Genomic DNA, 11,523 nt, shown 5'->3' with positions numbered 1-11,523 from the left:
AGAGAACCAGAAGAAAGATGGCAGTGGCCGACATGGTGGTGCACGGCGACGACCATGGCGGCATGAGGGTGTCTGGCAGTAGCATTTGCGGCATGAGGGTGTTTGGCAGTCGCATGCCGCCGGTTGCTCCTTGGCCGTGGGGTGTGCTCCGGTGACCAAGTTCTCCGCCGACAGTGATGCCGCCGGTTGCTCCTCCCCCTTCTGCCTCCGTCTCTGGTGATTTTCTTTATTTTTTAAATTAACTTATAAAGAAGCAACTTGAATATGCATTATTGTGTTGTAACATGTGCTTAGGGGGGTTTAAAAAAAAACTAGAATTTTACTTTGTAACCCTAAAGTTTTTATATTTAACAATTTAAGTTTAAAGTTTAGTCTTTGTTTCCTTTTAACCCTAAAGTTTTAATATTTGACAATTGAGGTTTAAAGTTTAAATCTTTGGCAATTTAACCCTTTTGATTAATTTGATTTTCTACTTCTAATTCAAAAGTTTCTACCTTATACGATTTAACTACTTTGATTAATTTGATTTTTCACTTCTAATTCAAAAGTTTCCATCTTTTGCAATTTAACCACTTTGATTTTTTTTACTTATGTGTGGTAATCTTGGCTTTGGGGTTTTTTAAACAAAAAATGGTTATGCATATGGTTGTTAAAACCTTGGCTTTTGGGGGGTTTTTAAAAAAAATTAATGTTTTTACTTTTCACCCAAAAGTATTTCATAAATTACTTTTAACCCAAAACTATTTGTTTTTTTTTTTACTTTTAACACAAAACTTTTTATCTTTTGCAATCTATCCTCACAATTTTTTTTTTTTATTTTCAGCTTTGGTCCTTTATAGTTTTTGTTTTCCGCAAATTTTTCGCTTTATACTTCGTTCTAAATTTTGTGACTTAACACATCGGAACGTGCGTCTTTGGTTTAACGTTTTTACGTTTCGTTCTAAATTTTACGAGTTAACACGACGCAACGTGCGTGTGTGGGTGAACGTTTTTACATCATCTATTTTTTCCCGTTTGACAGGTTCAACATAACATGCGCGTCTTAAATCGACTTAGTTATAACTAAATAATCCCCGCCGCATTGCGGCGGGTCGTAATTCTAGTTCTATTACTAAACAACACATGTTAACCCTCATTGTCAAGCCAAATAGCATTTGGTACAATCCGCAATTTATATATTTATATATTAACACAATGAAAAAAGATTTAGGAAAACAACAACTATTATATCTAATAAATCTACCAAATAGAGAGTTAAGTTCACGTACAAACGGCCTTATCGTACAAAATGTACGAAAGACATGAAAAAGCAAAAAAATAAAAAAAAACGCGGTGGCATTTTCGTAATTATTTGTTCATAGGCTAATTATCAAAAGTACTATACATATGATCTTGTAGGGTAATTTTGTAAAATAATCTTGTAGGGTAATTATCAAAATTACTCTACAAGTGTATCAGAATTACTCTACAAGTTTATCAAACAATATACAATTCAAAATTATTCTACATTATGATACTCTACAAAATTACATTACAAGATCAAAATTACCTTAAAAGATCAAAATTACAACACAGGATCATTTGTAAAGTAATTATGATACTCTACAGAATTACTATAAAAAATCAAAATTACCCTACAAGATTATTTTACAAAATTACCCTACAAGATCATTTGTAAGGTAATTTTGATAATTATTCTACGAGTAAATAATTATAAAAATGTCATCGCATTTTTTTACCTTTTCACTTTATTCATACGTTTTGTATGATAAGAATATTTATATTTGATCTTTTGTGTACAAATAGAAAAGTTATTTAATAAAGTCTGAAAATAATGAGATGTAAAAAGACTTTATCCATATGGATAATATAAACCTTATCATAAAAAACTTTAGGAAAACAAAACTAAAAGATTGATTATAATAAAAAGGGGAATTGGCCTATAATAATTTTACCTAAACCTTATTGGCCATTAATAATCCCACTTCAGAATATTCCCCCCACTAGTCCCACCTTTCACCTATTTTTCCTACAATGGTCCCCCGTTAAAAAAACTTAACGGAGTTAAGTTTTTTTCTAAATTGCAAACAGATTTTTTAGGGCTTTTGATCAGAACGATGATATGAGTCCATTGAAGTAAAACTTACTTCGAAATGGTGCTCCAAGTAACTTGATTTTGGTTAATTGGAAATTTAAACACCCGAATTGAAGCGTCGTTTTCATTGTTTGGAGCACCGCTTCGAGGCAAGTTTTACATCAATGGACTCGTATCGTCGTTCTAATCAAAAGTCCTAAAAAATCTGTTTGTAATTTGGAAAAAAGCTTAACTCCGTTAAGTTTTTTTAACGGGGGACCATTGTAGGAAAAATAGGTGAAAGGTGGGACTGGTAGGGGGAATATTCTGAGATGAGATTATTAGTGGCCAATAAGGTTTAGGTGGGATTATTACAGGTCAATTTCCCTTATAAAAATCAATCCAAACAGGGGCGCAGCTTAAGAGGGGCCAAGGAGTGCCCGATGCCCCGAACTTTTCACTCATTAGTATTATATATGTAGTTTTCATATAAATTTTTTTGAATATATACGTTTTCGACCTCCCGTCTTTATTGTCAAGCTTCGTCAGTGATTGCAACCTTATCATAAACTGAACTCGGTAACTAAACATTATAAAAAAGTAAGAATAATCTTAAAGACGTGACGCATCAATCAAAATTGTGGATATTATCATCAAGACATCAACACCACTAGTTTTCTTGATTCTTTGAACACACCCTTGAAAATAAATAAAAAATTATACAAATTCCCAGCCACGAAAAACCAAAAAAGTGCATATAACAAATGGAATGTGGGACCCATCCAATAGTCTCCCAAAAAAACTTGTGGCTCAGAAACCACAAAAACTGTCTTCTCACTTACACTCTGAATATTGGCCACATGTCCAACCCTCCCAAAGTGGAAAAAAGAAGTGTCCCACTGTCTTCGTTTACAAAACGACGACCAACCCAACAACACAATCATCATTCACGACACTTCACTTGTAACAAATTGCAGTAGTAATGTCGGACGCAAGAGACTCCACGATCAAGCTTTTGGGGAAGACGATTCAGTCTACAGATGATCAACAACGGAAGTATATGAAGGGTGTTCAGGTATTTTTATGCGATTTTGAGTTAAACCCAGTTTTAAGATTTTGTTTTGAGCAAAACCCTTAATTTAGTTTTGTGTTTAGAGGCTGGTTTGTGTTTACATTGATCTTGACCTCTAGGTGTTTGTTGAAATGTCTGAGAGAGCAATTTAGAACGATTTTTAACTTACTGTTTTGAAAATTTGTTGGAGTTTGTTTGGATTTGGATTGTATTGTCCCAAATTTGCTTCTTGAAAAGGTTCCTGGTTGATTTATGTTGTGTACCTTGCTTAATAATTGATTATATGCATTAACTTTAACTCTAGAGGATCAAAAAACCATAGAGGATTGAACTTGCCAGTTTTAGGCCCAGAAACACTTTTTGTTAAGATATTGTATAATTAGTTTTTATTGTTGTTACAAAGCTACAAGCCAACTTTATAGGTCTTTGACAAGTTTACCTTTTAGTTAAAACTTTTTTTTATTTGACCTGTTTGAGATGACACATGACACAACCTGAATTGACCTGTTCATAAGTAAACTACTCGAAATTACCACTTTTTGATGCGAAAAATCTTGCGTGTTTTAGGTCTTTCGATACGAAGGTGATGGAACTGAATTTGGCAAGAACGCGTTGGCCAATTTGAGAGCAAACCCGGCAGCAATGTCAAGATCAATGAAGTTCCATGAGTCATCATAGTTATGAACAATGAACAAGATTCGATAATGAATTGTTCTTTGACATAATGGTTAATCAAGATGGTTTTTGACTTTGGGTTGTTAGTTTGACAAGTTTTTGTTGTAGATAATTATGTAAAATAAACCATTTGAACAAAAGGGGTGGGAGAGATAGGTTCTTGGATTTATCAAGATTAAGTGCTAATGGTGATGAGTCAGTGTAATGTTAAAATCAATAATTGTTCATAATCTTCTACTAATTATTATCGATTTATATGACTCGAGCTTGTTTTTCTTATCTTGCATTTTTTCTAAAATTATGTTAATGAACTCACCTTGATAAGGTGATTTAATTTACCACTTAACAAAAATCACTACGTTCTTAAATACTCAGTATGATGCACAACGAAAGCACAAATATAAAAGAGAAAAAGGTGTTAGATTAGTTGAATATAAAATTTGCAAGTCAAGTCAGATTTTAGAAAATTATTGACTCTAGGGATTGAGTTGATTGTCTAAGTATTCAAATAAAAAGTTCACCTTTTCAATCAAAAGGAAATAAGGTAAATTGCTAAAAATTGGGGGGAATCATTGAGTTCTAGATCGAGGTTCCACATGGTGGAACTTAGGCCCGACAATTAGGTTGGTGGGTGTGGTTTAAAATTCTTAGGGGTTTTATCATGTCACGTAAGCGTCACGTAGATTTTGAGATAAAAATAACGCACTCTTTAATAATGATGGTGTGGGATAAAGCCTCACTAACGCCCCCACCTAATTTTTTTTTCAAGTAGTAGCATTTTTATTTCATTCCAATCATCAGGGCAAATTACATAAGGATAGCGGGTAGACTAGTAACAAACTACGTGGAAACACGGGAAGGAAAGGTTTGATCGATGTCGTAAGGTCGGTCAAAAAGATAAGTGAAAATTGTCCTATTCACCTTTTACTAGTAAAGGGCAAGTAGAGTGTCGAATCCACGGGGAATCAATGGAAAGTGTAAAAGTTCGTTGCTTTAATTATCATCTAATTCTAAACTAATTGCTTTTTGCAGTTTTTGAGAGTAATTATGAAAGCAAATATAAATTAGAGTTGTAAACAATTATGAGAAAAGAGACCAATCTCCGGGTTTTCAGGTTGTACAGAAAATCAGGTTACTTAATTACGACCAATTGGAAATCACATAGACATGATTTGAAAACTTGTTTTGATAAATAATTAACGAGTAAATTGCCATTTTAATCCCTGAGTTTTGTCCAAATTTGCCATTTTAGTCCAAATAGTTTTTTTTTTGCCTCTGGGTCCATGACTTTTCCCTTTTGTTGCCATTTTGATCACATACACTAACTCCATCCAAAAAGCTCCGTCTTTAACCAGGGGTATTTTGGGGATTTTCATTTTAAATGTTTTCAATTGCCATTTTGATCCAATTCCAAAAATCAAAAAAATTCCAAAAAATCAAAAAAATTCCAAAAAATAATAAAAATTCTAAAAAATCATAAAAATTCTAAAAAATCCGTTTCGGCGCGAACCGTTTCGAACCCGAACCGTTTCGAGCTGAACCGTTTCGACGCGAACCGTTTCGACCCGTACCGTTTCAAAGCCGAACCGTTTCAAGCCGAACCGTTTCAACCCGTACCGTTTCGAAGCCGAACCGTTTCAACCCGTACCGTTTCGAACCGAACCGAACCGTGCCTTATCGAACCGAACCGTTTCGACGGTTCAGGTCAAAAAGGTTCGGTTCGAAAGGGTTCGGTTCGAAACGGTTCGCATCGAAACGGTACGGTTCGAAACGGTTCGCGTCGATAAGGCACGGTTCGCATCGAAACGGTACGGTTCGAAACGGTTCGCGTCGAAACGATTCAGCTCGAAACGGTTCGGGTCAAAACGGTTCGCGTCGAAACGGTTCAGCTCGAAACGGTTCGGGTTCGAAACGGTTCGCGCCGAAACGGATTTTTTGGATTTTTTATAATTTTTTAGAATTTCTATGATTTTTTAGAATTTTTATTATTTTTTGGAATTTTTTTTGATTTTTTGGAATTTTTTTGATTTTTTGGAATTGGATCAAAATGGCAATTGAAAACATTAAAAATGAAAATCCCCAAAATACCCCTGGTTAAAGATGGAGTTTTTGGATGGAGTTAGTGTATGTGATCAAAATGGCAACAAAAGGGAAAAGTCAGGGACCCAGAGGCAAAAAAAAAACTATTTGGACTAAAATAGCAAATTTGGACAAAACTTAGGGACTAAAATGGCAATTTACTCATAATTAACGGATAATATGTTTGATTGCAATGATCCACGATCGAAACCGAAGGATTGATGCAAATGAATAGTAACCCAATTAATTACCAATTTTAGATTTCATAAACATAATCTAGTTCAATGATTAAAGATTTAAAACAATGACATCCTAGAATTTAATCCCGGTTGTTGATGAACAAACCAAATAATTGATGAACAAGAATGATTACGATAATCAAATACTGTTTAATCGAAACAAAAACAATAGGAACGACTAATCGAATATTTAATCGAATCCTAATCCAAAGGTCGTAACAATAAGTAAACCAATGTTTCGTACAAACCCTAGTCCCGGAGACAGTCACAAGACGACTAGCCGCTCATGATTTGCAACAAATCTTCAAAAGCTTGATATAAGGTTGAAGGCATGAGTGATTAGATGATTCGTAGAAGTGATGTTGGAATGATGATGATGTTCGATGATGAGTGATGATTTTTTTGCGAGCCCCAAAGTTGTGATATACGGCTGCCTCCAAAATTCGTGATGTTGGCCCAAACTTTCATGAGTTGCTGCCACCAAATCCATCCCATCGAAGTCCAAGTAGGGTTTTTAAAATAAACTTTTCTTATTTTTTTTTAATCACTGCCAAACATACTACCATGTTTCCAAACGTAAACCACATACTCCATCCGTAAACCCCATATTATACTTGCTGTTCATTTTTTTTTCTTGGACCTGATCCAATCCGTAAGCCATAACTCCTGACCGTAAGCCACAATGCAATGCTTCTGTTTCCTTTTTGCTTTATATCTCCTCAAACACAATTTCAAGTAAATCAATTACTTCTCTCCTGCATGTGTGCGTGATGTTCACCATCAAAAGTGCCCCCCAATTAATTCTTGTGATGTGATGGTGCTCATTATTTAATGTTGTTGACCAAGAATTCCTTCAAAAGCCTGCACATGATGATCCTTTTCAATTAGGATTTTAGAACCTTGTTCCACCAAAATCCATGTGAAATAGTCTTGCTAAAAAGCAAACAAAAGTTATTTGCATTTAATTTAATTTAATGTGCACACTTGTTCACATTAGAAATTACACTTTAGACTCCTCTTTAACCGTAAGTTACATTAAGTGATTTACATGTAAAACCATGAACACTCGTAGTCAATATATTCAAGGCGTATTATCACTTAAAATATAAAAAAACACGTATTATATCCACATTAATGCACAAGATTCACACTCCGCATCACTACGCCCCCACCTAATTAAATATTAAAAAAGTAAGAAAAAATAAACAAAATCAGATTGGTTAAGAGATATGGAGCCCAGCAGATGCACCCATTTTTTGGCCGTTAGCACGCTGGCGGACATGGGGTAGCGCCCCCTCGATAACGTGCACGGGGTGGGGGAGGCGCTATGGTGCGCTATTTTCGGTGATGTGGCGGGGTGGCGCGAGACCACACCCCCTAGCCTTAGCAAAGACGGTTTTTCACATGATCAGGTCTGTTGAGACGTTTCCATCCATTTTTTATGAGTTCCGTAACTCTACACACACAAAAAAAAAAATTGGTGTACTACAACGACAATTTGTAAGAATATTAATATTAATGATGTGTGTGAATGAAATTAGGAATCACGGTATCAATTTATCAACACATTAAGAACTGATAATGTGAAATGCAAATGTGGTTAAAAGTTGGGATTTGTGTGATATAATCTTTATAACTTTATTTGTTAACTTAATCACGTGATCCTTTTTCATTTAACCTCACAATGGGTAAGGATAGTGTAAAAAGAGCTTAAAGTGTGAGAAGTGTGAGAAGTGTATTATAACATTATATATAATACTATATAACACAATATAAACACCGTATAACAATATGTAACACCATATAATACCATATAACACTATGTAACACTATATAACATTATATAACAAATATAACACTATACAGACATGCTATCAGACAAACTATAGTGTTATATTTGTTATATAATGATATATAGTATTACATAGTGTTATATGGTATTATATGGTGTTACATATTGTTATACGGTGTTTATATGGTGTTATATAGTATTATATATAGTGTTATAATACACTTCTCACACTTCTTACACTTTGAGCACTTTTTACAGGATCCTCTACCACCTCACAATACTTGTATTTTATTTTAATGTATTTTTTTAATAATTGATATCGCTTATTATAAATGTATAATTAAACTTTTTTTTTCTGATTTGTAATAAGAGTAAAATGCGAAAATCATCACTGAGATTTGGGCAGTTTTGCCTGTTACACCCAAAACAATTTTTTTTTTTTTTTTTGTAATCGGGACCTGAGATTTCATTTTTGTTGTCATTTCCCTCCAAATTAAGGTTGTAAACGAATAGAACGAACACGAACAATGCATTGTTCGTGTTCGTTCATTGTTCGTGTTCGTTCATTAAGGAGCTAGTATGTTCATGAATTGTTCACGAACACTTACCAAACGAGATTTTTTGTTCATGTTCGTTCATTAAGGGAATAAACATGTACATTAACTATTCACGAGCAATTACCAAATCCGAATGAACCCGAACAAATGTTCATGAACATATATGAACACAAACAACGTTTATGAACACAAATGAATACACATAAACATATATTTATTTTAGAATATAATATACATTTCTATCATAAAGATTTCGAAGAATGCACCAAAAAATAAGTAAACACTTAACATAATTATGAACACAAAATTAAGAAGTTTGAGCTTTAACACAAACTCAAATTGAAATGGTCAAATGAGAGATGTTTTAGAAGGCATATAGACATATAGTATAGCTAGGGAATCAAATTTTTAATAATTAAAAACAATAAAACAAAAATACAAAATATAAAAACCTTTAAATAAACGAACACATATGAACATAAACGAGCGGAAATAAACGAACACATTATCGAACGTTTATAAACATAAACTAACGAACGCAACCTTTGTTCATGTTCATTCGTTTAACTTAACGAACAAAATTTCTTGTTCGTGTTCGTTCATTTCTTAAATGAACGAACATAAATAAACTTTCCGCCGAATAGTTCACGAACTAGGGTTGTAAACGAGTCGAGTCGAGCCGAGCTAGACCCAGCTCGAGCTCGGCTCGAACTCGATTCGAGCTGGCTCGGCTCGAGCTCGAATTTCAAATCGAGCTGAGACTTGAGGCTCGAGCTCGACTCGATTAGAATTCGAGCTAGCTCGGCTCGGCTCGATCTAGCTCGAACTAACAAAAAACCGCAAAATTTACTACTTAAAAAGCCCTTAAAAATGAATTTCTTCATAGACTAAGGGCCATAATTGCCATTTAATTTAACCATATGGCTAAATATGCAAGTATAAATAGTTAATTCACTTTGTACATTGTCTTTACATACTTTCAAGGTTTGTCAATTTTAGTCCTTTATTTAATATTTAATGCCACGTGTAAACTCATGACACGTGTTAACACATTATTGGACACAAAATTTTGAGGTGTTACATCCTCACCCCCTTAAAATAAATCTCGACCCGAGATTTACTGAAATAAATAAGGGTATTTTTCTTTCATCGTGGCTTCAACCTCCCACGTGAATTCGGGACCTCTACGGGCGTCCCATTTGACCTTAACAATAGGTATATGCTTCCTTCGAAGCTTCTTTACCTGTCGATCTTTAATCGACAAAGGTTTCTCCACAAATTTCAAGCTCTCATCTATATGCACATCTGTATGGGGTATTACCAGTGATTCGTCAGCGAAGCACTTTTTCAGATTGCAGATGTGGAACACATTGTGAATTCCATTGAGCTCCTCCGGTAAGTTTAACTTATAGGAAACTGACCCGACACGTTCGATAACCTCGAAAGGTCCTATGTATCTCGGGCTTAGTTTGCCTTTCTTACCGAAGCGCATCACCCCCTTCCAGGGTGATACTTTAAGTAACACTTTTTCACCTACTTCGAAGTGAAAATCTTTACGCTTCGGATCCGCGTAACTCTTCTGCCTGTCTCGGGCAGCTTTGAGACGGTCTCGAATCTGGACAATCTTGTCCGTCGTCTCGAAGACTATCTCTGGTCCTGATAATTGGACATTTTCAACTTCCGCCCAACAAACAGGCGATCTACACTTTCTACCGTATAATGCCTCGAAAGGCGCAGCCTTAATGCTGGTATGGTAGCTATTGTTGTAGGAGAATTCGATTAGTGGTAGGTTCTTATCCCAACTACCACCCAAATCGATAGCACATGCACGTAGCATGTCTTCCAACGTTTGAATAGTACGCTCACTCTGACCGTCTCTCTGAGGATGGTAAGCCGTACTACAATTCAAACGTGTGCCCAAAGATTGCTGGAAGCTTTTCCAGAAATGAGACGTGTATCTAGTATCTCTGTCGGAGATAATAGACACAGGTATGCCATGTAAGGCTACAATCTTATCAACGTATAACTGGGCTAACATGTCGGAGCTATAAGTCTCCTTGATGGGTAAGAAATGAGCTGACTTAGTCAGTCTATCGACTATAACCCATATTGTGTCATTTCCTTTCCTTGTCTTGGGTAACTTGGTAATAAAATCCATAGTTACACATTCCCACTTCCATTCGGGAAGTTCAGGCTGTTGTAGCAAGCCTGATGGCTTTTGATGCTCAGCTTTGACTTGCGCACAAGTCAAGCATTTGGCTACATAAGCGGCTACAGACTTTTTCAAGCCTATCCACCAATAATTTGCCTTTAGATCCTGATACATCTTATCAGCTCCCGGGTGAACAGAATATTTGGAACTAAGGGCTTCCTGGAGGATAACATCTCGTAGTCCTCCATAAATTGGAACCCATATTCGTCCATTTAATTGTAAGATTCCGTCCTTGCTAAGAGTTAACTGCTCCTCAGTTACTCCCAGCTTCTCCTTAGGATAGTTAGCTTCCAACACAGCTTCTCTCTGCGCAGCTAACAACCTTTCAATCAAATTATTCTTCACTTCAATGCTCTTGGCATTGATTCGGATGGGTTTCACCCTTTCCTTTCTACTCAGGGCATCAGCGACTACATTCGCTTTGCCGGGATGATATCTGATTTCACAATCATAATCATTTAAAGTCTCTATCCAACGGCGTTGCCTCATCTTTAACTCCTTCTGATTAAACAGATGTTGAAGGCTCTTGTGATCAGAATAGATCACAAATTTGATACCATACAGATAATGCCTCCATAGTTTTAGTGCGAACACAACGGCACCCAGCTCCAAGTCATGGGTGGTGTAATTCTTCTCGTGCACCTTTAACTGTCTCGAAGCATAGGCAATAACCTTGCCTTTCTGCATGAGCACACATCCCATGCCGGTGTGTGATGCGTCGCAGTAAACTACGAACTCTTCGGTACCTTCAGGTAAAGTCAGCACAGGGGCGTTGCTCAGCTTTTGCTTCAGAATATCAAAGGACTCTTGCTGCTTAGGGCCC

At 35.7% G+C, this 11,523-nt stretch overlaps 1 long non-coding RNA gene across 1 annotated transcript; it reads left to right on the top strand.

Moving 5' to 3' along the window:
- The first annotated feature begins 2,940 nt into the window (after nucleotides 1–2,940).
- On the top strand, nucleotides 2,941–4,096 carry LOC110922650. Its single transcript, XR_002583335.2, has 2 exons — nucleotides 2,941–3,149; nucleotides 3,714–4,096. It is a non-coding gene; the product is annotated as an uncharacterized LOC110922650 (long non-coding RNA).
- The last annotated feature ends 7,427 nt before the right edge of the window (nucleotides 4,097–11,523 follow it).

Source organism: Helianthus annuus, chromosome 17, assembly GCF_002127325.2.
Source record: "Helianthus annuus cultivar XRQ/B chromosome 17, HanXRQr2.0-SUNRISE, whole genome shotgun sequence".
Taxonomy (NCBI): domain Eukaryota; kingdom Viridiplantae; phylum Streptophyta; class Magnoliopsida; order Asterales; family Asteraceae; genus Helianthus; species Helianthus annuus.
This window is presented reverse-complemented; position numbering and strand designations above follow the sequence as displayed.